At 39.1% G+C, this 25340-nt stretch overlaps 1 protein-coding gene and 1 long non-coding RNA gene across 9 annotated transcripts in view; one reads left to right on the forward strand and one right to left on the reverse strand.

The window, feature by feature from the left end:
- MEIS1 (Meis homeobox 1) overlaps nt 1–25340 on the forward strand; it is a 251385-nt gene that overhangs the window by 44535 nt on the left and 181510 nt on the right. The window lies entirely within an intron of this gene.
- LOC110741069 lies at nt 1075–5720 on the reverse strand. Its single transcript, XR_002516703.1, has 4 exons — nt 5639–5720; nt 5404–5476; nt 5019–5093; nt 1075–1146 (listed from the first exon to the last, which is right to left on the reverse strand). It is a non-coding gene; the product is annotated as an uncharacterized LOC110741069 (long non-coding RNA).

Raw genomic sequence — 25340 nt, forward strand, 5'->3', positions numbered from 1 at the left:
CTTAGTGTGTCTACATTGACTTTGAAAGCTGTCTTTCAAAGTAGCGTACTTCATTTTTTGCATCCAGAATTTCTCGTTTTGTTTTTAGTTTTTACTTTCTTCCCCAAGATGTGGGTTTATGTGTTTTTAGAAGAATTAGCTTTCCTTTGTTTCCAGATTTCCTGATGCTCTTGATAGTAAAGGAATCAGCTTTGGACAACGTTAATTGCTCCACTAAATGATGGAGTGTTAATAAAAGTTACATAGCAAGAAGTGGAAGCATTGCTTTTAGGCCCCAAGAATCAACTTTAGGTTCATTTTCCATAACTGAAATGGAAGCAATAGGTTTGCATTATGTGGATCAGAGTCATCATCTTAGACACTAGCCATAGTCCCTAGATTTAATTTTCATATTTCAAATGGAGGCCGTAGGTTTAACGTGTCTTACTTTACAGCTGGAACAGATTCTATTTTTAATCCGTAAGTTGCATATGGCATGGAGCCATGTGCCGCCCGGATCCAAATGCATAACTCCTGTTGATATCAGTGAGCTTCATGATGAATTGGAAAGAACTATGTGGTCTTTATTCCAAACATCTATCTGACTTTTTAGGATTAAATGCTGAATAAATTCTAGCACTTTTCAAGTTAAAATGGAGTGTTTTTGAATGTAGCAACCATGCTGGCTTAAAGGAATAATGCAACAATTCCAAATAGACACACACACACATAACTGTAGAATTGGTTTTCAGGCAGAGAGAGGCAACTGGGCTCAGGAACCTGGCTGGCATAGTAGAGGACATGGCTGTATTGAGCTATACAAAATTGCCTTTAAATAGAAAAGATAAGAGGAGAAAGCCTTTTCTTTGGATGGTACTCTGCTCATCAGGGTACACATTATTGTTGGTGAGTAATTCTAGCAAGAGCCCTCTTGTACTTCCTCATTCTTATGACCCCAATGGTGGGAATTGTCTGGCAATATTCATTCAGAACTGACAGATGTTTGCATCTATAAATAAATGTACTCAAATCATAATTGTTATAACAAGATTGTTTGATTACCTGGCAATGGCCTTGTGCTGAGATAGCTTTTGGATCACCTGTTCTTTGGGAACATTTGACAGACCTCATGTTTATTACCCAATTGAATGTCAGTAGCAATTGCAGCTAAAGAAAAAACAAAAATGCAAGTACTTGTTGACCTTGACTTTTTTCCACAAGAGATTGAACTTGATGGCTCTATTGCAGTTGAGCTGATAAGGGTTATAAACAGTAGTTTAAGGAAAATGTTTTATTCCCAGAGGAAAACACCCTATTTGCTGTGGGAAATGGCAATAGACATATATGCCCTTTGCCAGATTTTCTTAATGTACCTTTATTTGGGCTGTGGGAAAAGGACATGCTGGAAAAGCTTTTTATGGCTTTAATGTACATTTGCATAGATTGTTATAATTTGTGAATGGTGTAGTTAGTAGATTGAATACAATTTAAAAGAAGCCAATGATGTTTCTATGATTTATGATAATATGATTTTTTGAAACTGTCATGTTAATATAAGATTGTGTTTCAGAGATGAAGATCTTATAAAAATGCAATAGACTTATGGTGCCAAAATGCTCTTTTCGATTTTAATTAAAAACATAAAAGTGTCATTGGTTAATATGATCTCACTAGGAGCAAAGAGAGAAAATTGATCCAGTGAATATTTACATGGACATTCCAGAAATGCACTGGGGGATGAGAATCAGCACTTTTCTTTAGGCACAAAGTCTTAAGCTCCAGATTTGAATCAAGAAACCCCGGGCCATGAAGGATTCCCCATTTATTGGTGAGACAGTAAGGCTCGGTAACCTGCCCTATTTGCCCTTTAAAATCCCACTGCATTTTCCTTCGGAGGAGAGGTGCTTTGGCTCAATGCCACTGGCTTCAACTTTTACTCTTAGAATGTTGTTTTGATGCATAGTGTAGTGATGGCTGAATTGATTTCTGTGCATAAACGGTGGCCTAGATTCTTGCCCTGTGGAAATCCATGGAATTAAGAACTCTAGGTTCCTGGAGTGATAAGAGGTAAGCAAATGATTAGATATGCATGCAGGGAAAAAATCTAAATGCTCATAGAATAGAAATAAGGGTCTATATAATTTGCAAGTTTAATGTATATGCAAGCCACTAATACAACTAATAATTTAATGCTAATATGTGAGGATAAGTAAATGTTATTCTAATTATTTCCTATTTGGTGTGTTCTCAAAGAGTTCTGAGCAAAAAAATGCACTGCATTGAAATATTTCCCTGGCTACTTAGGATGAAAATATGGTCTACTAATTGCTGTGGCCATAATGAAACCTCTGGGATACTAGTGACTGAAATTTCTCTCTAGATAGAAGTTGGGGACAATTTGAGATGGCAGAATTTAAGCCAGAGTTTCTTTCAAGGAGATTTAGCACACTGGGATATTATGTGATTTATCCAATGAAGGTACAGGCTGAGATCTAGCTCAATATACCCTTTTAAGTAGTCACTAGAATTATTTAATAATGCAGAATATAGTTTTGGTTAAAAGATTTGATCTTTTTGTCTGTTTTTCAAAGTACAGATTTCCTCCTGAAGATAGACAAGTTTTGGGTACATTTTGGTGAGAACAGACCCTTTGAATGAAATTTTAAACCATAGGAAAGTCATAACATATATAATCAATAGGGAATTTCTTGCTGTCTAAGAAAACAATGGGAAAGAAGAGTTCCACTCTCTCCAGTCTTCTTTGCTGAGTCTCATTTCTTGTGCATTTCTTTGGAGAATAACTGCTTGCTAACTTCTACTTTCCTATGAAACTTTTTTGAAGAATGGTGGAAATCTTTGCAATGACAGATGCCATTGCAGATTATTATGATGTCCATTACTTGGAGAATGGAATTAGGAAGAGTTTATTTCTGACATGGCACATACCCTTCCCTGCAACAGAAAGACCAGAGCCTAGAATCTCTGTTAAAAAAAAAACACATCCTCAGGATTTCTGGTGATTCTCTGGTTGATGTGTTAGAAATGAGCAGAAAGGCAAGTCTGCTGTCTCCAGCATCCTGATCCCCTGTAGCAAGAGGGCACCCAGGACATGCAAGCTCAGGTTCCTTTTGGCTGCATGAGCGGGGAAAGTGGAAGGGAGGGTATCCTACATTCTTCCTAGTACTCACTGAAGGATGTGGCAAGGGCATGAATTATTTGTGGCTGGCTCTCTATTCTGGTGCTAGGAAAGACTTCTGTGTTTATCTGCATCTTTCTGAACCCCCGTTGCTATGTAGCCAGCTCCCAGGCCACTTTGTGGGAAAGCTTTCTTTATGATGGATGACGTGGCATTTCTTGTCACTTCCTCAAATTCCTTCCTGCTGCCTATCAGCATTGCTCTGGACTTATCTGGGTTGAGCTTCAGCCAGCTAAAGCTAATCCAGGTTCCTATTTCAGAGAAGCAAAATGACAGCGATGATGCTGCCATTCTTTTTGGCTTGTGACCTAAGATGCTGTGGAGAAGGAGCAAAAAGAGGAGGATTGCAAGAGTTGGGGCCCATTGGCTTGATTTTCAATCCTGCTCAACTTTGAACATCTCTATTCTCATCAGTCTTGCCTCTCCATAAGGCTGAGAGTATTATTTATTTTCATGTGCAGTTGGCTGTAACTTTTCCAACTCTAACTTGAAGTGGCGTTTACCTGAGATTGGTTTTATTCCTTCCACTGAGGTTGGCACTGACAACTTTGAACCTCTTAAAGGAAGTCTTATGAAATGGAGTTTAGAGGATCAGAGACTTGTGGCTCATTAATTCTGATATTCCCTTTTTTTTTTTTTTTTTGAGACGGAGTCTCGCTCTGTTGCCAGGCTGGAGTGCAGTGGCATGATCTTGGCTCACTGCAACCTCTGTCTCCCAGGTTCAAGCTATTCTCCTGCCTCAGCCTCCCGAGTAGCTGGGACTATAGGCATGCACCACCATGCCCAGCTCATTTTCGTATTTTTAGTAGAGATGAGGTTTCACCATGTTGGCCAGGATGGTCTAGATCTCTTGACCTCGTGATCTGCCTGCCTCAGCCTCCCAAAGGGCTGGGATTATAGGCATGAGCCACCACACCCGGTGATATTCCATTATTTAACAAATATATTTACTGAGAATCTACTATGTGTCAGGTACGATGCTAGGTGGGAAATTTTTCAAACAAATAACTCATTTTTCATGCATTCAGATTCTGAAATGTGCCCACTCTCGTTCATTTGTGAGCCTCACACCACCACCCTTATGGCAGAGCAGAGATTTGTGTCTCTATTTCATAGGTGAGAATTACCTAAGGCCTGACAGCGTGTAAGTGAGAAAACGACAGGACCTAAGTCAGTCAGGTTTCTCAATTCCAACAATTTTTCTTTTTTACCAGGTTGAAAAGTAACCTAGTAACTAATATCTTTTGGGTTCATTTATTTCTGAAATGTGTCTACCAGTTCTCTCTCTGTCTCTCGTTAGAAAGAGAGAAGACAGAATGACATATGAGGAAGGATCTTTAGAAGGAAGTGATCAGGCACTGCTTAGCATTCTATTTCGTTCATTCATTTATTCATCCACAGAGACCCTTCTATGTAGAGGGTACTGTGCTAAGTTCTGGGATGACAGAAATGAGTAAGACCAATCCGTGCCCTCAAGGAATTGATAGTCCAGTGTTTGCTGCTCCCTTTACCCCTGAATTGAGAACTGTCTAGAACACACATATTTCTTAGTGCTGCTCTCTTTAGGAGTTACCTACTGTCTCATTCAATATTCCTGATGCCATCTAGTGATATTCAGGCATGAGGGGGTTTCAGTGTAGGATCAGAATGGAAGCAACCCAATATTGGTCTCTACTCATGGAGAACAGGCTCTTAATAAATCAGATTTCTACATGAGATGGTTTGACTTTTTTGGACAGAGGAATAGCCTAAACTCACCCATAAAATGGGAATAGTATTAGTACCTACTTATAGGACTGTTGAGAACATTAAACAAGTTAATATATAGAACTTAGAACCATACCTGGCAATGGTAAGCGTTATGTCTGTGTTAGCTGCTGTCATGACCACATCATCATTATCAGCTGATTAATTTTCTCTGTGGAAAAAGAGACTCTGCTTAGGACTGGTGTCCATTTCCAAATGCGAGTGATGCCTTCCAAGAAATTGAGAATCTAGTATTATTCCCAAATACGTATTTATTTTACAATGAAGACTGTTGGCTGCCCTTTCGTGTCAGGACAGAGGGCATTGTGAACTTGGTGGGCCATCAAGATTTCCACTCATACGGGCCTCCCTTCCACTGTCCATCACTCTGAAATGTTCCATAGGTCTGCCACTTTTACATGAGGAGGCAGTGATGAGGAAGTGAATGGTTGAGAAGGGACGCAGACTGATACAATTCTTACCACGAGGCCTTTGGTCTACTGGATTCCTTTTACACAACTGCTCATGTTCCTTCTATACCATACGTTAAAGTGTCTGTGAAGAAATGAAGTTTGTGGTGTTAGTCAAGGTTACATGTTGAGTGGCATACCTCTTCTTGGCGGTCAGATTGGGTTAAGGTTGAGTGTCCCTGGGGGTCCTAGGTGGAATTTCCTCACAGGAGCCGAGTTAGGATGGGGAATATATTTGGCCACTCACAAAGTTTCTTCTTGTGTCTCTGGTCTCATCTGGTCACAATAACCTTTGGTTTTTGATGAGGCTGTTGGGTAGTCTGGCCTTTGAATCTCAGGACATCAATGTTACTGGTAAATCTTAAGATATGGAAATATAATCCATAGTATTACAGATAAACTTTACCAAATACTGCAGATATCTTCAGAACTAGGTTTGTGACAATTGCAGTTGGTAAAATAAGGTTCAAAATACCTCTTGCCTATTAATTGCAACTAGGAAAGTTTGATTCTGGTAAGTTATGGGGGAGGCAAAACTAGACTTATAGGGAGGGTTTTATTTGTTTATAAGAAATCAACTTTACCACTTTTTTCATCTACAAAATGACTCGAAGGTGCTGACTACCCACTCACCCTCTCCTCCTCATCTGGTTATGTCTTTTTCTCTTTTTTATGTGCGCAATGTTGTAGTGTAGTTATGATGAGAGCACAGAGAGCCCATTTCCTATTTTGACTATCTTCCTTTATTTTTCTATTCATTCTCTCATGACATAGCAATGTGCTTAAATTTTTTATATTAGCTGCAAGCCCATTTATCCCTTCTCAAGGGATTATAGGTGATTTTCTAACAATCAAACATGATCTCATTCCTTTTTTACAAAAGGAATTTTTTATTCCTTCTTTTTTTTTTTTTTTTTTTTTTTTTTTGAGATGATGTTTCACTTTTGTGGCCTGGGTTAGAGTGCAATGGCACGATTTTGGCTCACTACAACCTCCGTCTCCTGGGTTCAAGCAATTCTCCTGCCTCAGCCTCCCAAATAACTGGGATTACAGGAATGCACCACCACAACTGACTAATTTTTTTTATTTTTAGTAGAGACAAGGTTTTACCATGTCGGTCAGGCTGGTTTCGAACTCCTGACCTCAGGTAATCCACCAGCCTTGGCCTCCCAAAGTGCTGGGATTACAGGCGTGAGCCACTGCGCCTGGCCACAAAGGGAATTTCTTATACTTGTGGTGATGACTCTGTTTTGCTGGGGCACCATACAGTGAAAATGTCCAAAGATCCTCATATTACAGCCTAGGATGTTACATAGAAAATTTAAAATATAGGACAAGATTTTTTTTTTTTTTGTGGGGGGAGGTTTTATGTAACTTACTCTATACAGGTGTGAGAGGATTTTTTTGTTGTTGTTTAACCATTTTTTCTTTATTGTTGGCAATATGTGTGTGTGTGTGTGTATGTATGTGTATATATATACACACATACACATATGATTTTTTATTAATATACTTTAAGTTCTTGGATACAGGTGCAGAACCTGCAGGTTTGTTACATAGGTACACATGTCCCATGGTGGTTTGCTGCACCCATCAACCCATCATCTACATTAGGTATTTCTCCTAATGCTATCCCTCCCCTTGCACCCCACCCCCTGACAGGCCCTGGTGTGTGATGTTTCCCTCCCTGTGCCCATATGTTCTCATTGTTCAGCTCCCACTTATGAGTGAGAACATGTAATGTTTGGTTTTCTGTTCCTGTGTTAGTTTGCTGAGAATGATGATTTCCAGCTTCATCCATGTCCCCACAAAGGACATGAACTCATCCTTTTTTATGGATGTATAGTACTCCATGGTGTATATGTGCCACATTTTCTTTATCCAGTCTAACACTGATGGGCATTTGGGTTGGTTCCAAGTCTTTGGTATTGTGAATAGTGCTGCAGTAAACATATGTGTGCATGTGTCTTTATGGTGGAATGATTTATAATCCTTTGGGAATATACCCAGTAATGGAATTGCTAGGTCAAATGGTATTTCTAGTTCTAGATCCTTGAGGAATCACCACACTGTCTTCCACAATGTTTGAACTAATTTATACCCCCACCAACAGTGTAAAAGCATTCCTATTTCTCCACATCCTCTCCAGTATCTATTGTTTCCTGACTTTTTAATGACTGCCATTCTAACTGGCATGATATGGTATCTCATTATGGTTTTGATTTGCATTTCTTTAATGACCAGTGATGATGAGCTTTTTTCATGTTTGTTGGCCACATAAATGTCTTCTTTTGAAAAGTGTCTGTTCATATCCTTCACCTACTTTTTCATGGGGTTGTGTTTTTTTTCTTGTAAATGTTTTTAAGTTCCTTGTAGATTCTGGATATTAGCCCTTTGTCAGATGGATAGATTGCAAAAATCTTCTCCCATTCCGTAGGTTGCCTGTTCACTCTGATGATAGTTTCTTTTGCTGTGCAGAAGCTCTTTAGTTTAATTAGATCCCATTTGTCTATTTTGGCCTCTGTTGCCATTGCTTTTGGTGTTTTAGTCATGAAGTCTTTGCCCATGCCAATGTCCTGAATGTTATTGCCTAGGTTTTCTTCTAGGGTTTTTATGGTTTTAGGTCCTACGTTTAAATCTTTAATCCATCTTGAGTAAATTTTTGTATAAGATGTAAGGAAGGGTCCAGTTTCAGTTTTCTGCATATGGGTAGCCAGTTTTCCCAACACCATTTATTAAATAGGGACTCCTTTCCCCATTTCCTGTTTTTGTCAGGTTTGTCAAAGACCAGATGGTTGTAGATGTGTGGCATTATTTCTGAGACCTCTGTTCTGTTCCATTGCTCTATATATCTGTTTTGGTACCAGTACCAAGCTGTTTTGGTTACTATAGCCTTGTAGTATAGTTCGAAGTCAGGCAGTGTGATGCCTGCAGCTTTGTTCTTTTTGCTTAGGATTGTCTTGGCTATACGGGCTCTTTTTTGGTTCCATATGAAATTTAAAGTAGTTTTTTTCTAATTCTGGGAAGAAAGTCAATGGTAGTTTGATGGGAATGGCATTGAATCTATAAACTACTTTGGGCAGTATGGCCATATTCATGATATTGATTCTTCCTATCCATGAGCATGGAATGTTTTTCCATTTGTTTGTGTCCTCTCTTATTTCTTTGAGCAGCAGTTTGTAGTTCTCCTTGAAGAGGTCCTTCACATCCCTTGTGAGTTGTATTCCTAGGTATTTTAATCTCTTTGTAGCAATTGTAAATGGGAGTTTGCTCATGATTTGGCTCTCTGTTTGTCTATTATTGTTATGTAGGAATGCTTGTGATTTTGCACATTGATTTTGTGTCCTGAGACTTTGCTGAAGTTGCTCATCAGCTTAAGGAGTTTTGGGGCTGAGATGATGGGGTTTTCTGAATATACAATCATGTCATCTGCAAACAGAGATAATTTGCCTTCCTTTCTTCCTATTTGAATACCCTTTATTTCTTTCTCTTTCCTGATTGCCCTGGCCAGAACTTCTAATACTATGTTGAATAGGAGTGGTGAGAGAGGGCATCCTTGAAAAATAGGACAAGATTTGTGAAGCATTGCATTGACATTCTTTTCTACTTATTATTTTTTAACTTTTCCTCAATTTTTTGTTATGAATGTTTTCATACATGCAGAAAAATAGAACAAGTTGTACAATAAACACCCATAACTCACCATTCCGTTTCAACAGTTGTTAACATTTTGCCATGTTTTTTTTGTCTATATACATAGATACACACACATATGTGTATATATTACCATGTGTTCTTCATCAGTGAAAAAAAGAATATTTAAGAATCCATGGATTTCTGAGGAGATAGATATTTCACCTATATGTATATTCCCCGTCAAATTGTTGAACCACTTATTTTGGTGTCTTGGAAACAAATACTGAAACCTTTGTATTTAGAATACAGTTGTGTTTGACTCTATGCAAAGATCAGCTTGTGGTGATCAGTTTCTATTTTAAGTAATTGGTTATGTGTTTTTCATTCTGGGAACTTTTCAGTGTCTTTCTAAGAGGGCCTGTGGCCAACTTTGAAGACTTGCTGTCCTTGAAATACAGGTTGTATCCCTACTTCGTAACTTACAAGCCACGTGCTCTAGGTTGGACAAATCATAACCTTGCAGGGATAAAATTTCTTCTGTAAATAAAGTAAATTGAGCTAGGTGATTGAATGTTTCCCATCAGTTCTAAACGACTGAAATTCTAAGAACCAAGTTGAAAGTTTGCTTACAAACCTAGCTAGAATGAAGAACCTTTCAGAAACATTTTACATATAGATTGAAGTATGCTGAAGGTCAGTTAAGTTCCACATAATTTCATGGTCAATGAGAGGAAATTCTGAATCTAGGACTTAGCATCGATAATAGCCATCAAAAAATACAAAACCTTAATACCTAAGTTTTCTGAATATCTGGGTGCAAAGTGGTATTACAGATTTGATTCTTTTGCATACAAGCATGGCTGAAAAGTTATAAATGCATATCAGCTTTTTTTGCTAGAATTTGGATATGTAAGTGCTTTATTTGGTTATTACTAAAATTTCCAAGTGATTTGTATATTTAAATATTTGTCTTCTGCTTTTTTTCTCCAGTGTACTTTATCTTTGCTGGTGGAAGAGTGTGGGTCAGGAATGACTGGTATAAACAGATTAATATGTCCCATCAAATGAAAGACCATTTTAGTTAGATCATGTATGAGGTCACCTTACATGGCTTGTGAAGGGTTTTCATGTTTTTCTCCTTGGATAAAATATATTATTCTGAGAATAAGATGACTAGGTCAAATAAACAGTGATCTGGCTGCGTGCAGTGGCTCACGCCTATAATCCCAGCACTTTGGGAGGCCGAGGCTGGCAGATCACTTGAGGTCAGGAGTTCAAGACCAACCTGGCCAACATGGCAAAACCCCATCTCTACTAAAAATACAAAAATTATCTGGGCATGGTGGCGCAAGCCTGTAATTCCAGCTGCTAGGGAGGCTGAGGCAGGAGAATTGCTTGAACCCAGGAGGCAGAGGTTGTAGTGAACTGAGATCGTGCCACTATACTCCAGCCTGGGTGACAGAGTGAGGCTCTGTCTCAAAATAAATAAAGAAATTTTTTTTAAAAATAAGGTTTTGATAAATTCTTTTTCTTTTTCTCCTTTCAAGAATTGATGAAGAGTTTTTAAAAAAATCTATTGGTAAAAATCAGCTGACAGTATCAGCATTTGCTTATTATCTTGGATTTAATCTGTTGATAACAAGGTGAATACATCTATCCCAGCACACAAGATAAGAGAAAACTTCAGTCTGATATTGGTTAGTGAAGATTTCAGCAAAATCTTTTTAGTATAACATCTGCCTTAATAAATAGCATTAAAAGCGGAGAGGTAAAGAAGACGGAGGCATCCTTTATTCCAAGTAAATATACTGCTGCTTACCTGTCAATCTTATGTTTTCTAAGTTAATTCTTCCTAAAGTTTTTTGTTTTTAACTATTTGATGAGAAGATTACACTGCTACAGACCAACTAAATGGGATGTATTATTTGAACCTCTTCCATTGTTTTTAAAATCATTGTTTGTGTTGTAATCCTTTCAAAGAGCCAGCCAGTAGCTGCTTTCCTGTTTAAAGAGTAAGCTCTTTCCATTGGCAGATCACCTTCATTTAATCCTCTGAAAGTGCATACTTAATTCTTAGCAACAATGCATTTTTAGCATCAAGGACATATTACCAAGAAAAACTGAATATGGTAAACAAGTAGAAAAATAAGCCTTAGTTGTCTAAGAAGGTAATTGTGTCTTGCTTTTGGAGTCTTATAAATATCCCTCTTGGTACAATTAGCCTCTGTAAATATTTGAACTACTTTGTAGTTAAAACACTATATATTTCAAGAGGCAGATGAAGGACGGTTTTTCAGGTTGATTCTTAATGTAGTAGCCTTCCATTTTACTGTTGGCCATATTTAGGATTTTATTGCATTAAAATGTATCTGTGATTATTAATATAAAACTTCAATCAACTTGCTTAAATATTGGAAGCTATCAGGATGTGGAACAAGCATGGCATTGTGGAGAATATCACCCTGGCCCGAGTCAAGTGCACAGTGCTGCAAAAGCATTGTGCTAATTTTAGCTTACAAAGAGGATGAAGATAAACTGCCTACCGCTAGTTTGCCATATGCTATCCTGGTGATAATATTCAAGTGCAAAATATTCCATAGAGGGCCTTATTGTTTCAGTAAGGGAAGCCTGGATAAGAGTTAAGCAAATTTCTGCTCAGTAAGTTTATAAGAAATAATGAAGTAAAACAATTCTCAAATGCAGGTAGATGAAATCTGCTAAATTTATTTTGGCTTTATTGACTTTCATGGGAGTTGACAGAATTAGTTTTGGTTTATATTTGATTCAATTTTATCTATTTTTCACATGTAAATCTTAAAAATCAATCTGAATAAATATTGATCTCTTTCAGAGAGGCAAAAATATAGTTTGGATTGCATAAAACTGCTTAAAAGACAGCATCCCTTGAAGTTCAATAAAGGAATAAAGCAATCTGTTCAACTGGTTTTAAAATAACACTTTAAAAAGCCTTTTTAAAAATGAAAAAGTCAAAATCCATTACATTTCCATATTTGGCAAATTCAGCGTCTACAGTTTCACCGAAGAGTGTTTGACCTATTTATTTGTCACTGAGACCACTTCACAGTGAAGGGATTGTTAGTTCCTGCAAAACTGAGAAAAATCCAATGTGCATAGCGCATTTGCAGATGGAAACAGACTGTGTAGCCGGATTTGGAGGGTGGGTTGGCTGGAAGCTTTGTGTTAACAACTGGTGAAAAGCTTGACCTTTGCGTGACCTAGGTCAAACAAACCCCCAACTCAAGAGCTCTCCTTTGACATGGATACCTGTTTGGGGAAGGGGCCAAAAAAGGGAATGGAGATAAAATTATGTTATGGACTTGCAAGTTTACTTTTTTAAAAGTTCTAGTTAACTTGACTATTTGGGGACATGGTGGCTATTTTAGAGTGTTATAAAGGACCACAAATCTGTTTGTAAGTGTCAAAGGGAAAGGGTGATAGGGAGACCTTTCTTTTTTTCTTTCTTTCAATGATTCAAGCCATGCATAGGTTTTTCCCCCCATTGCAATATGATCTGGGTTGTGATTCACAGAGTTGAATGAATGGGCTGAACTCCACTGATGAAAACATTTGATAATGTGTAAAATAAAAGCCCTGGCAAGGAGGAGATGGCAAAGCTTCCATTGTTTGTCCCCACACTTTGTTTTTATAGGGGATTCTCACAGGAACAAATAAATTGGAGTAAATAAAAGCAAAATAGCACTGTTAGTCCATATCGGGGCTTTGCACATGCTCACAAGTCAACTTTGGCAGGAAACTAGCAAAGGTCTGTTCCCTACCATTTGCGTTGCATCTTTATCTCTCCGGTTCATTGTTTGCCACTGAGTGCTTAAACCTCAACTTCCCAAGTAAAAGCTTCCTGTTGCTTGCTTTTAAATATAGTTTTGTTACAACAACAAGAAAAAAAAATGGAGAAATGTATTAAGGAAGCCAACCGATGGAAAAAAAAGAGAGAATAAAACAGGCCTAGTCCAATGCGACTACAAACCTTCAGGGCTCAAAGCACATACTGCTAGGTACTCTTGATGCAATAATAGTCCCCTTTTAGGTGTAAACCTATAGGAACCATCTCTATGTCCTCACAATAGGTCAAAAGTGAAGCAGAACCATGAAAATGTCCAGCGTTTCTCACATTGGCCCTTTGGCTGTATTTGGTTTCACTTAGTTTTCACTTTTCGGTGTTGTCTGTGGATGGAATTTTCTGCACTTTCAGTTGCAGGTTAAAGGAGATCCCATTCTTTATTAATTGTGCTCTTGCTTTGAGATCCTTTAATGCCAGTATATCTGAAAAATGGTATCCATTCCTATAGAAAATGTGGTTCTTATTCCACCTTAATGGGTGGGGGCTACTCTGATACTTCCTGCAATTTCAGAGGAAAGTGCAGCAGTTTTCTCAGGCCTTGGATATAAACAACATTGTTTACGCTGTTTCCACTCTCCTCTTTCTCTGTTTGTACAGGCTCTAAAACAAGTGGGTCTGTTTTGCATTTTAAAAAATTAGTGTATGTTTTCAGAATCAATCTATCAAGTGAGGCCAAGAAATGCCATAAGAATGCCTGGGTGGGGGTTAGCAAATTCTGGCTTTCAAAACTGACTTGACAGCCATTTAAAATGCTGGCTCTACATTCACAGAGTGTGTGGGGCTTTGTATACTCCCTTAATTCCACAATGGAAACAGTTGATTTGGGTCCCTCTTCCCTTCTCATTGCGTGATATAAGGACAGCTGCACCCAGAAAATTATTAGCATGTCCAAATGATTCTTTTCAAAGGGAACTTCTGTTGTGCTAAAATACACACAGCATCGTGAAAGTAGTTTATCGTAGATATTTAATAATGAATCTGTTATCAATCACTAGTAGTACAGGGAATTAAAATTTATGGAACAGTAGCTAATTAAAACAGGAAAAGTGTGAGTGTTCACTTGTGTGCATGTGTGTGTATGTCTGCATGCATGTGTGGGTGTGAGCAAGGAATTCCTAGAGTGGAGGGGGGCTAGAGAGTGTTCCTCTATTACATGCATCCTGGGGAGCCTTCATGAACACCCTTGCAGTACTACAAGAACAGATGAGACAGACAGCTGACCAGGCAGCCATCAACCTTTCCATCTCTGTGAACTGTCACCGTGCTTGCTTATAGACACAACTCCACATGTTCTGTAGAAGTCAGAAAATAGAATGCGCCTGCAGATTGTTTGGGCCTGTGATCACAGGATGCAAACCTCCTTAGCAGGTTGCTAGATTGAGGCTCTGGGTGGATGCTGAGGTCTCAAATCTCAGTTCAGCTTGGTTTGCTGCACTGAACTCAGCACACACATGGTCGATAACTCTTTCACTTGGCTACCCTCTCTACACTGCATTTGAGAAACTGCCTCCTGGGCAACTACGCTAAGAAAGCTGTTGCTCTCATCTGGCTGGTTCCAGAAGGAGAAGGATGTCAGGAGGATGCAAAAGCTCATTTCTTTGTGCGAGTCTTCAGCTGATTCTGAGTTGAGTATTCAGCTTGTTCTTTCTTGGAGACTCCTACAGCAGAGACCCCTGAGAAGTCCTTGGTTGTTTGTGCAGATCTGGCTGTTCCATTCTGATGCACAGGTATTCCACATAGGTGCTAGGAAAAAGTGTGGTTACCGAGTGGCTATGGATCATTTGGAATAAATCAGTTGGACAACTCTTTTTTTGTTGTTTTATTCAGACACTGGAAGTTTGTCTCATTGCTTTAATGAGAGTTGCATCTTCTTAGTTATGCTGTTGAACACATCTGGGGCCTGTTACTGCACCCTTACTCTTAGATAAATCGTAACACCCATGCCCACGCAGGTAGACCTCCAACCTTCATAAAGGGAAGTCAGAGGAAGCTGATATCCCACGCAGGTGGCCTTTAAATTTGGGGGGCAGGCTTTGTGGGGTGGACTTTGGGACCATGTTGCTTGGCAACAAATAACATAGCAAAAACAAACTCATAAAGATATGACCCATGATATTCAATCTTTAAATTCTATAACACTAGTTTGCTTAAGATACCAGCTGCTATACCATTAAGCTTTTAAGGCAGCTATAATTTCGGAAATGTTAGCATTTACTTTTCCATAGTCTTATCTTGAAGGCATAAATTGGAACTAAATCTGGGTTCAAGCCCCTTCTCATTTCCCTGGTACTCTTCTAGTAATATAGTCAACATTTGGACAAGGACATATATTATGATTCTACCTATAGTTATTTACCCTTTCCCAGTTTAACATGAAGCCTTGCTGACTTCCTAACTATAATATTTGTACCTTATTTTATAGTTATGTGTTGGACCCTGAGTTATCTTAAGGACTGAGGAATTTAACACTCACTAATATTGTTATTAGTGCTGTTATTTCCTTATAAATGAATTCTCCCTTTCAGCTAACTATATCTTTAGAAAGTGATCTTGGTTTTCTTCTACCATCATATCAATAATAATAAAATTAGCTAAGAAGTTGTAATTACTCTTCCCATATTCTCTGTGGTGTGCTTAAATAGAATATCCACTTATTATGATGTTAATTTCCATTCATTACAAATGAGCAGGAACAAAATATTCCTGTCTGAATCCACCTTTTGCTGCACATTATGACTCCCCTATAAGTAAACCACACAGCCCACTATCATATGTTCTCTAATGTACTTTCTAATAAAGAGAGCCAACTAAAAAAAAATGATGTTATTCATTACGTGTAAAATGATCATTTGAACTGCTTTTACTCCGAGTGACCCACACATCACTTAATCAGACCCATTTAAACAGAGAGAGAGAGAGAGAATATGAGAATTGAGTGACCTGTCTGTATTTCATTTGGTGGTAATACAGGTAGAATTTAGTCTAAGAATGATTCTTTAGCCATCTAATTGTTTCCTGAAAAAAAAAAAAACTCTTATCTTCAGCATATATAGGTGGTGGTATGATGGGCTGTATAGAAATATAAGTTTAACCTGACTAGTGAAGCTCATACTTCATCAGTTCACTTGTGAGAAAAAAAAGAGTGGCATGATCTCAAAGGTGTTCTCAGCCTTCTCACTCCTTTCAATCACTTAAATCAGCAAATCGATCACTTGTTCCATATGTAATAGCTCTCCTGGTGTAGAAATGAAGATTTAGCAAACCTCTAGAATGCAAGACCAAATTCTTTGTTAAAGTTTTCTTATAATGAATTCTGTCTATTCCGCATATATGGAAAAACTCAGGGTGGCATTTAACTTCTTTTCTGTAGAGAAACGAAAACTGTAGGCAAAGGTATTTTTCTACTGTCTCCCCTTCCCACAAACCACTGTATTACTCTAAATAAATTTATTATTTCAATCTGCTATTTATCCAACAAACTCCAACTGCCTGCTAGTACCAGGCCCTGAGGAAATACAATGCTGAACAAGACTCATTTACTATGCTCAAAGAGCTTATAGTCTAGTGGGAATGCCGCGTATAAATAGGCCATGTAAAGGTGGTGTAATATCAGCTATAATTCGCGCATGGAAAATGCACCTACCTCTGTATTGGAGGATCCCGGAGGAAGTTCTCCCATAGTCAGGGACAGTTTTACAGTACTTCATGTTTTCCCAGGAACTTTCACATATACGATCTCACTTGTTCCTCACAACACCCCTTTGAATTAGCCAGTTCCTTATCACCATCACCACTTTGTGGGTAGAAGAAGGAAGGCTCAGCAAATTGAGTCACTTCATGAAGAGTACACAGACTGACCTGGGACTGAGGTCCCAGGTTCTGACCCTAAGGTTAGTCATGAATGCATATGTTTGGGAAAGTAGGAAAACTTGGAAAGATGAGAAATAGTGACCTGGTGTTGTGAAATTACTGTGTGACCATCTGGAAATTTGCCCCTGGGTCACTGCCAGGTTTCAGAAGACATGGAACAATCGTTCCACATTCACATAGCCTAAGCACAGATTCAGAATGCCCACTGTCCCTCTTCCAACCTTGGTTTTTTTTTTCTTTCTTTTCTTTTTTCTTTTTTCTTTTTAACTAAGGAAAAGAAGCAAGTCTAGAAGACAGGCAATTAGCATGATCACTCAGGCCAGTTTTTGTAATTTTGGTTTTCATCCAAACTAGTCATATTTCATACTTCAAAAGTTTTTAGGCTTTTCTGCTGGAGATCATCTTCCTCACACTGTGATTCTTAAAGGTTACATATTTTTTTACCCCGATCATACTTATGTCTTTTGACAAGAGAGAAGATGGACACCCAGCTTTGGGTCTGCAGTGATCCAGCATTCAGCTTTCGGTCTTTTTGCTCATATTAGATTGTGCTGGTACTTCCTCTTTCGTTAAGCTATCTCCGTTACAGGAGAGGGAACTTATTGCCCCAAATATAACAGAGATGCCTGACTTATGGAGAGTTACTTCAGAGATGTTTCTGGAAGAAAGAGTTCTTTGGGTATAAATGAGAAACAAAGGGGACGGCTGTGTTTCCCACACCATATTCTGGTATCTAGCATGTAAATTATACTCTCACAGACCACCTGGATCTGAATGGCTGCGATGTGGGGCCATTTCCCAGTTTTTCATGGCAGATGAGGAAAACGCAGGAAATGCGGAGGCTTCGAAGATTTGCTAGAACCTCAGCAACACAGAGCCACTGGGCAGCAAGAGGAGGCTGAGACAGGGCAGAAACACCCTCCACTCTTAAGAGTGATGAGGGTTTGGAGAACCTAATCTGGATCTAGAAATTGGCCGCTGTGCAGGCAGCTGGGTGGCTCAAGATCTAGCATCCAAAGGGTGTAGCAAGTTCAGGCCTGGGCATTTCGGCATAACCAGTCTGATAGGTGGGGCCAGCAACAAGGAATTCCAGGCCACAGGCCAATTCAGAAGTCAGGCAGGCCTGCGTCTGGCATTCAGAGATCTGTTTGGGAAGGAGATGATCATCCCTCCAGCTGGCAGTACAGGGGAGCAGTATTCAGTTCTGGGGAAAGAAAGGGCTGGGCCAGGGGAAGGGAAGTGAGATTCCCAGCCAGCTGATGTTGGAGACAAGACTAGATCCAGAAGAGGACCAAGAGCAGAGAAGGGAGTCATTCCTTGGTTTCTGTGACTTCCTTCTCACCCAAGAGAGATTTCAGGTTAGCACACTGTGACCTCATCCCTGAAAACCTCTCCGCTCAGGCGTGGGGGGCCGTGTGTGACTGTGCTTCACTCCAGACCTGTGTTTCAGGAGGCAGCGTGTGTGTTTCTGTATGCCTCCTGCAGGGGAGACTTGATTTTCTTTGATACATAAATGGTGAGTGAAAAATAACTCTCCCGTGAGCTTGGTCTCTTTTTCACTCTTCTCTGGTCGAGCAGCCTGACCAGGCCCGGTCAGTGTGAATTGCCCAATTTCAGAGCGTGCACGGGGGTCTTAGGAGAGGGCAATTGCCTCGTAACTTGTCTATTAGCAGAATTTCAGATTCCTGACATGGAGCGATACTTGAAAACCATTTGTGTGATGCTGGAAAATGTTTGCTTTGTCCTTCTTTATGTCCTAGGCGTGGGCATTTTTGTCATTTCACTGGGGACTACTCGTAGGCTCTGAAAGCAGGAAGGGGCTTCTGTCAGGCCATGCCCTAGCTAAGAGAGGATCCCCCTCTATATTTGGATAGCTGGTTGCTCAAGTTCCACCCATTACATGAAGTTTTTCTATATGATTTTCTCCTTTATGTTTTGGAGACACATTCGGGAACGTCTCTCTTTCTTTTTTTTCATTTTCATTTCTTTTTTTTTTTTTTTTTGCAATGTGGCTATTTTTGACTTTACAAAGCGTTGGAGCTGACATCCTCCCATTCTTGTGAACTTTCTCTGGATCCATACTTGGTATTTGTTTTCTTCCTTGTAGATTTCAGAGGTGGTTTTTGTATTTAACTTTGACTAAGATACACTCACATGCTACTCTGAGAGTACATGCTTCAGTGTCTCTTTTTTCTTTGCCTTCAGTGAAAAGGATATGATTCAGGGAAGGTTTATGAACTCGCTTTGTGGGTCAGACATGTGCTGGCTGTGGAGAGCACACTGCAATAAGAAAGGACTGTCTCTACCCTCAGTTACCTTTCTAGAGGTTAAAAAAATGCACCTTTGGGAGGCCGAGACGGGCGGATCACGAGGTCAGGAGATCGAGACCATCCCGGCGAACACCGTGAAACCCCGTCTCTACTAAAAAATACAAAAAACTAGTCGGGCGAGGTGGCGGGAGCTTGTAGTCCCAGCTACTCGGGAGGCTGAGGCAGGAGAGTGGTGTAAACCCGGGAGGTGGAGCTTGCAGTGAGCCGAGATCGCGCCACTGCACTCCAGCCTGGGCGACAGAGTGAGACTCCGTCTCAAAAAAAAAAAAAAAAAAAGTGCACCTTGATCATTATCATTGACTCTAATGGAGTAAATGGAAAGGGTAGTTGTAGAATGGTTAGGAGTTTAGCCTCAAGTCAGATCTGGGTTGAATCCACAAGGATTTGTATTTGTTATCTGTATAGCTGCCTATTTCCTTATCTGTGCATTAGGGATATTGGAAGGATTAAATGAGATAATTTAGAAAAGCAAGGATTGTGAGAATTAATTAATCGAAGATCAATGCCAATCTCAGTTTCGGGTATCTAGTAAGTGCTCAATAAATGTTACTTTTTAGTAGTGTTTCTATTATTCTTATTGTCTAGAGAAGAGATAGAAGGTTAGCCCTGTTTTTCTGTAGTGTGTCTCACATTTCCTGGATCTGAAAGCTACTTGCTTAAATGATACAACTTTTTTCCCTATCAGTAAAACAAAAATCTTTGCTGTTAAAAACTGCTACAGAGGCTTGGCGTGGTGGCTCACGCCTGTAATTCAAGCACTTTAGGAGGCTGAGACAGGAGATTCACTTAAGCCTAGGACTTCGAGAGCAGCCCAGGCAACATGGTGAGACTCTGTCTCTAAAATAAGATGAATAAAATAAAAAATTAAAACTGCTGCAGAAATATTATTTAGAAGGCAGAGGGCGAGTTGTCATAAATTAACCTATTTCATGTGGGAAATGAAAACTTGCATTAGTAAAAATTGCTTTCCAGTGTATCCTCATCCACCAATTGGCTGCCAGCTTAATGTGATGGGACTATTTAGGCAGCACTGCCACCCATTGTCACTCTGAAGCACACTTGCAAAGTTCCAAGTCACTTTTCAAGGCTTTTTTTTTTTGGCGGGGGGCAGGGCGGGGGAGAAGAAAAAGAAAAGAAAACATCAGAAAATAAAAAAAAATGTTATGCCATGATAGGAGAGTGGGTGTAGATATTTTGGAAAAGTTACACTCCTAGAAATGGGAATGGGATGGGGAGAGATGACTAGAGTAGCAATGGTCATTTCGGAGCTTTGAGTGGGGGATTGAGATTAATGTTCCCCTGTTCAAATGGTGTACTCACGAGCAAAACAAACATAAGAACTCACATTCACTGAGCTAAGCCACTGCTGCCAGAAGATGTGTGAAACATTTTTATATAGCGGATTTTATTTCATCTGCCCCACAACTCTAAGGTGTAAGTACTATTACTAGGTTCATTGTTTCCAGAGCAGTGAAACGGTGAAACAGGGCTTTGGAGAGGTTAAATAACTTGCCCAGGGTCACACAGCTATTAAGTGGTAAAGCTGGGATTTACATGAGCCCAGACAAAGAACCCAAGAAGCTAAGCTATTCTCTTATAATACCTCCAACATAGGAGGCAAGAAGCGAGGTATTGTACAGGTTGAGGAGATAAAGGGGAGAGAGGCCTGCAGTGCTAATAGGAGGAGCTGGGATTCATCCTGGCTTGTTCTGATAGGTCAGTTAGTCTTAGAGATACCCATGAGGTCACCTACTCAAAATGGGGCTCAGAGGAGCCTTGTCCCATTCTTGTCCAGTGGGTGCAGCTACAGTCGTCTTTGCCTGGAGTGACTAGAGGCTGTCCCCACATCCCACTTCAGTGAGGCATTCATGTGCACCCAACACACTTTCTAGCTTTATTTGCCCTGAGGGGAAGATTCTCCAGAACCTTGTTAAGATGCACAGTGTGGTCCTTGGACTGGCAGTGCAGCCTAGGCAGTCCTTGGGAGCTCGTTAGAAATGCAGAATCTCAAGCTCCTCCCTACTGAATCTAAATCTGCATTTTAACAAGATCCCAGCTGTTTCGCATGCACATGAAAGTTTGAGCAGCACTGCTCTAGAAAGTTACTTTTATCTTTACTGTGCCCACCAAAGTAATCAAACTTTGTGAAGTACAATTATTCTCAAACAAGTCCGTGTCCCTAACTAACCGAGTGGCAGGTTTGAGTGGCACTACAAATTCACAAAAGAATTGTAGCCTCACATAATCAAAGGAGAGAAGGTCAGATGCAATCACTGATGCATGCCAGTAATTCTCAACCTTTGTTTTGAGAAATGATTGGATTTTCAGATAGATTTGCAGTAAGAGAATAACAAGTCTTTATTTTTTCCATCCCAACTTCTTTCTTGCACATTTTTCTTTTAGCTATATTTAATATATGTTCATTTTCCCCACACACTTGCTAATCCACCTTTCACAATCTTCTTCCATTTCACTTTGTCTGCAAAGAAATCTACCTAGACAGAATAGCATCTCTTTTTTTCCCCCTTGACCCTTAGCATTTCCCTTCCTTCCAACTTCTGCCTGATCCTAGGATTGACTCTCTCATCCCTCATTCTCTATCATTAACTCTCAGGTTGCCCTATCTGCACACACCTTTACCTTCCCCCACACCTTCTTACAGGCTGAAAGCAGAATAGAAAGGCATCAGTGAGGGATGAACAGGAGAGTGCCTTGAGAGAAGATTCCCAAGAAGCCAGGGAGAGCCAGACAGTGGACTGGTTGCAACCCATGTAGCCAACTCATAATGCTCATTGCTGTGCAGGCTCTGGTCTGTCTAGCCACACAGACCAGCAAAGTGAGGGTACATAGGTAAAAAAAAAAAAAAAAAAAAAAAAGCTTCTACAGAATACAGACGTGTTATCCTGGTGTATCTGGTGTCAATCAGGAAAGATGTGGTCCAGATGAACAGAATTGTACCTTTTAAAATATTATAACTTTTAGGGACATTCTTGATGAAAATGTTTCCACTCTACACATAACTCTCTCATATCTGATTATAACACTTAAAAATAATTTAAAGTCAGTGGACGTATGGGTTTATGCACTGTGCTATATATTTTCTTGTTTACGCAGCCTGTTAAACATTTCTATGGCTTTTTTTTTTTCTATGCTAGAAGGGCCTTGTGTGCAATGCCTTTTAGGTTCTTGTCTTTTGCCTCTTTATCATCTTATATTTTTACAAAGCTCTTAGCCTATAAACTATAAAGCTAGAAGCTAGATGAGCAAACTTGAGAACTGCATCTAAATTAAATGTAACTGTTCTTTGAGGGTCTTATGGTCATTTCTCTATAGAAAATGTATGAGCTTTACCACATATAATCTATGATTGTAATCCATTGGTTTTCAAGCTTGGCTGTATTTTATAATCAACTTGGCGCTTTAACAGTCACTAATGCTGAAATCTTACCCCACCTCCCAAACTGATTTAATTGGTCTTGAGTGCATTGTAGGCATCAGGATTTGTAAAAGCTACCACATGATTTAAATGTAGCCCACGTTGAAAGCACCGCTTCTAATCTGGATGTCAGAAAGCTTTTTAAATTTTTATTCATTTTTAAATTGTTTTTTTCACCACACCCAGCTAATTTTTGTATTTTTAGTAGAGGCAGAGTTTCACCATCTTGGCCAGGCTGGTCTAGAACTCCTGACCTCAAGTGATCCGCCCACCTTGGCCTCCCAAAGTGCTGAGATTATAGGCATGAGCCACTGTGCCCGGCCAGCTTTTTTATTTTTCAAATCCTACTTTTCAAGTGTATTTTATTTAATTGAGTTTGTTGAAAAAGTGACCTCAGATAAATAAATGCTATCTTGTCCTGTAAAAGTGTTTGTATATATACACATACATACCTGCATAATAAATACATATGAAGAGTAATATAGAAGTTTAAAACTAAATTATATAGCAAGCTTTTGCAGATATCACAAAAATAAATGTCTTTGTATATATGTCTGTGTGTGTGTGTATTTGTGTTTGTGTGAGTGTGTGTGTTCATGTGTGTGTGTCTGCCTGTCTGTGAGATCCTATATGGGACACTTTTTTTCCTAAAATGATCTATTTTTGTGGTTATGTAGAAGTTTATGACCATTCATTAATAGAGCATTTATATGTATTTTGGGGAGCATATTATGAGCAATGAACTAGCATTACTAAAATAACTTTAATAAATAGGCAAGGTACTGGTTCCTAAAATTCTTTCTGAGCTGTTGATTCAAAATAAAAGTTTATGACTTTTGTACTGTTTTACCTTTGCACTTGAAAGTGTATTTTCTTTATTTCCTGAGAAAAAGATTGGGGGATTTCCATTTTGTTTTACTGATAATGTAAATATATAGATTTCAGTAATATTTTGCAGCGTACTCACATCCTGAAGTTTCTAAGACTCCATTAAAAAGTTATGCTGTTTTTGCAGGGATTTTTTCAGGGCGTTTAGTTGTTAAAAAAAAATGCTGAATAGATGAAAAATGAGTAAAATCTGTGTTTTTTTTTTCTTTCCTATTCATCATTGCTGTTTGTCCTCTGTGTGTAGGCAACTAATTTGCTGCTGTTCCCCTGAGGGGAATTCAAGTCAAAAAGTCATATTGAATTACTAGGAAAAGGTATTCCTATCTCAAAAGAACAAAGTAAAATGATTCAGAAAAAAAAAAAACTTGGAAAATTTATCCAATTTCTTGGTGTATATGTCCATGGTACTTTACTTATATGAACACTTACATAAAAAAAAAATCTTAAGCAAACTATAAATCTGAACACTGACAAACTCCAATGGACAATTCTTAATTTTTATGAATGTAGAAAGTCTGCTATTTTCCTTTAATCCCATCCAATGCACATTCACATGTTGACAATTTTTTTTTTCATTCTATGAAAACCTAGTAAATATTTTCATTCTGGGTCTCAGTTATTTGATTTCTTTCCATGTTTTTCACCCAGTTATGTTTTATACATTATTTGGGTTGAAAGTGAAGACTCATGAAGTGATAGAAGCTTAATTGAAGGAATTATTTATAGTAAAGAAGTTATTCCACATTTATTTCAACAGGGTAGAAATCCCTGACTTACAAATACTCACATTATGAATGACCTAGATATACATACAGATGTTCAGCCTGGATCTCTTAGTTGTAGCTCATTGTGTTACATCCACAGAACTCATTTCACTGTCACTGCAGGGATTGTGGGGAAACAGAGGGGAATGGAGGGGAGGGACGGCAGAATGTAATGATCGGTTTGGAAGCTGACCATGAGCTCTTTTCTAAGAATGGCATCTGTTGATTAAAAAAACAAATCCCAACAGGAGCGGCATGTTTTAGAAACCTTTACTTATTACTTTACCTAAAATTCTGCCATTTAAAGATTCACTCATTTGCAATAACTGATCTTTTAAAGATGCCAACATTTTCGGGAAGGTGAGGAGGGCATCAGTCATTTTATCCCCATCCAAATTAGTTCTTTGAGATGGCTTTTACCTGAAGTCTGGCTTGTATCAACAAGCCTGCAACGAGGGGCATTTTGATTGTTGGGAGATGATGAGGGTCAATTCAGAGCAGGAGAAGAATGGGTCCAGGTGAGGTAACCATAGTGGGAGGCCAAGAGCCTCTTCAAAGCACTGGAGAATGTGGAAACTCTAGGGGAGGGATACTATGCAGTGGAAGAAAGATACAGAAAGGGAGGTGCTCAGGGCAATTGCACAGAGTTTAACATTTTTCTAGACTGGCTGTGTGCACAGGATTATAAGAAGAAACTCCTCTTCCCCCTTATTCTTATACTTTCTTCCTGCACCCAGAGCTCAGATATCAGTTAGAGCTTTATTCACTTAATAATTACCTTTACTTTGCTGAGCTGGCTTTGGAACCTGACAGCATTCACAACTGGCTTCCATGCAAAAATGCATTTGAAATGTCCAAGAGGACAACTTACCAATTCATGTCAGAATGGAATCTGTGCCTAAATTGGGGTCTACCTGAACGGACTCATTGCTTTTCCATTGTCCCCCATTCTTTAATCTTCATTTGCAATCAGGTGATTTGTTAGGTTGAACTAGAAAGAGACTGGGGAGTGAGGCATTGCTTGACAAAATTGACATCGTATTAGGGCATGCAATGGAGAGAACACTCATGACTCCATAGATACTCATGACTCACTGATAGGTCATGACTCTCAGAACCCTAGGAATGAACACCTACAACCTGCT

This window comes from Papio anubis, chromosome 14 (genome assembly GCF_008728515.1).
Source record: "Papio anubis isolate 15944 chromosome 14, Panubis1.0, whole genome shotgun sequence".
Taxonomy (NCBI): domain Eukaryota; kingdom Metazoa; phylum Chordata; class Mammalia; order Primates; family Cercopithecidae; genus Papio; species Papio anubis.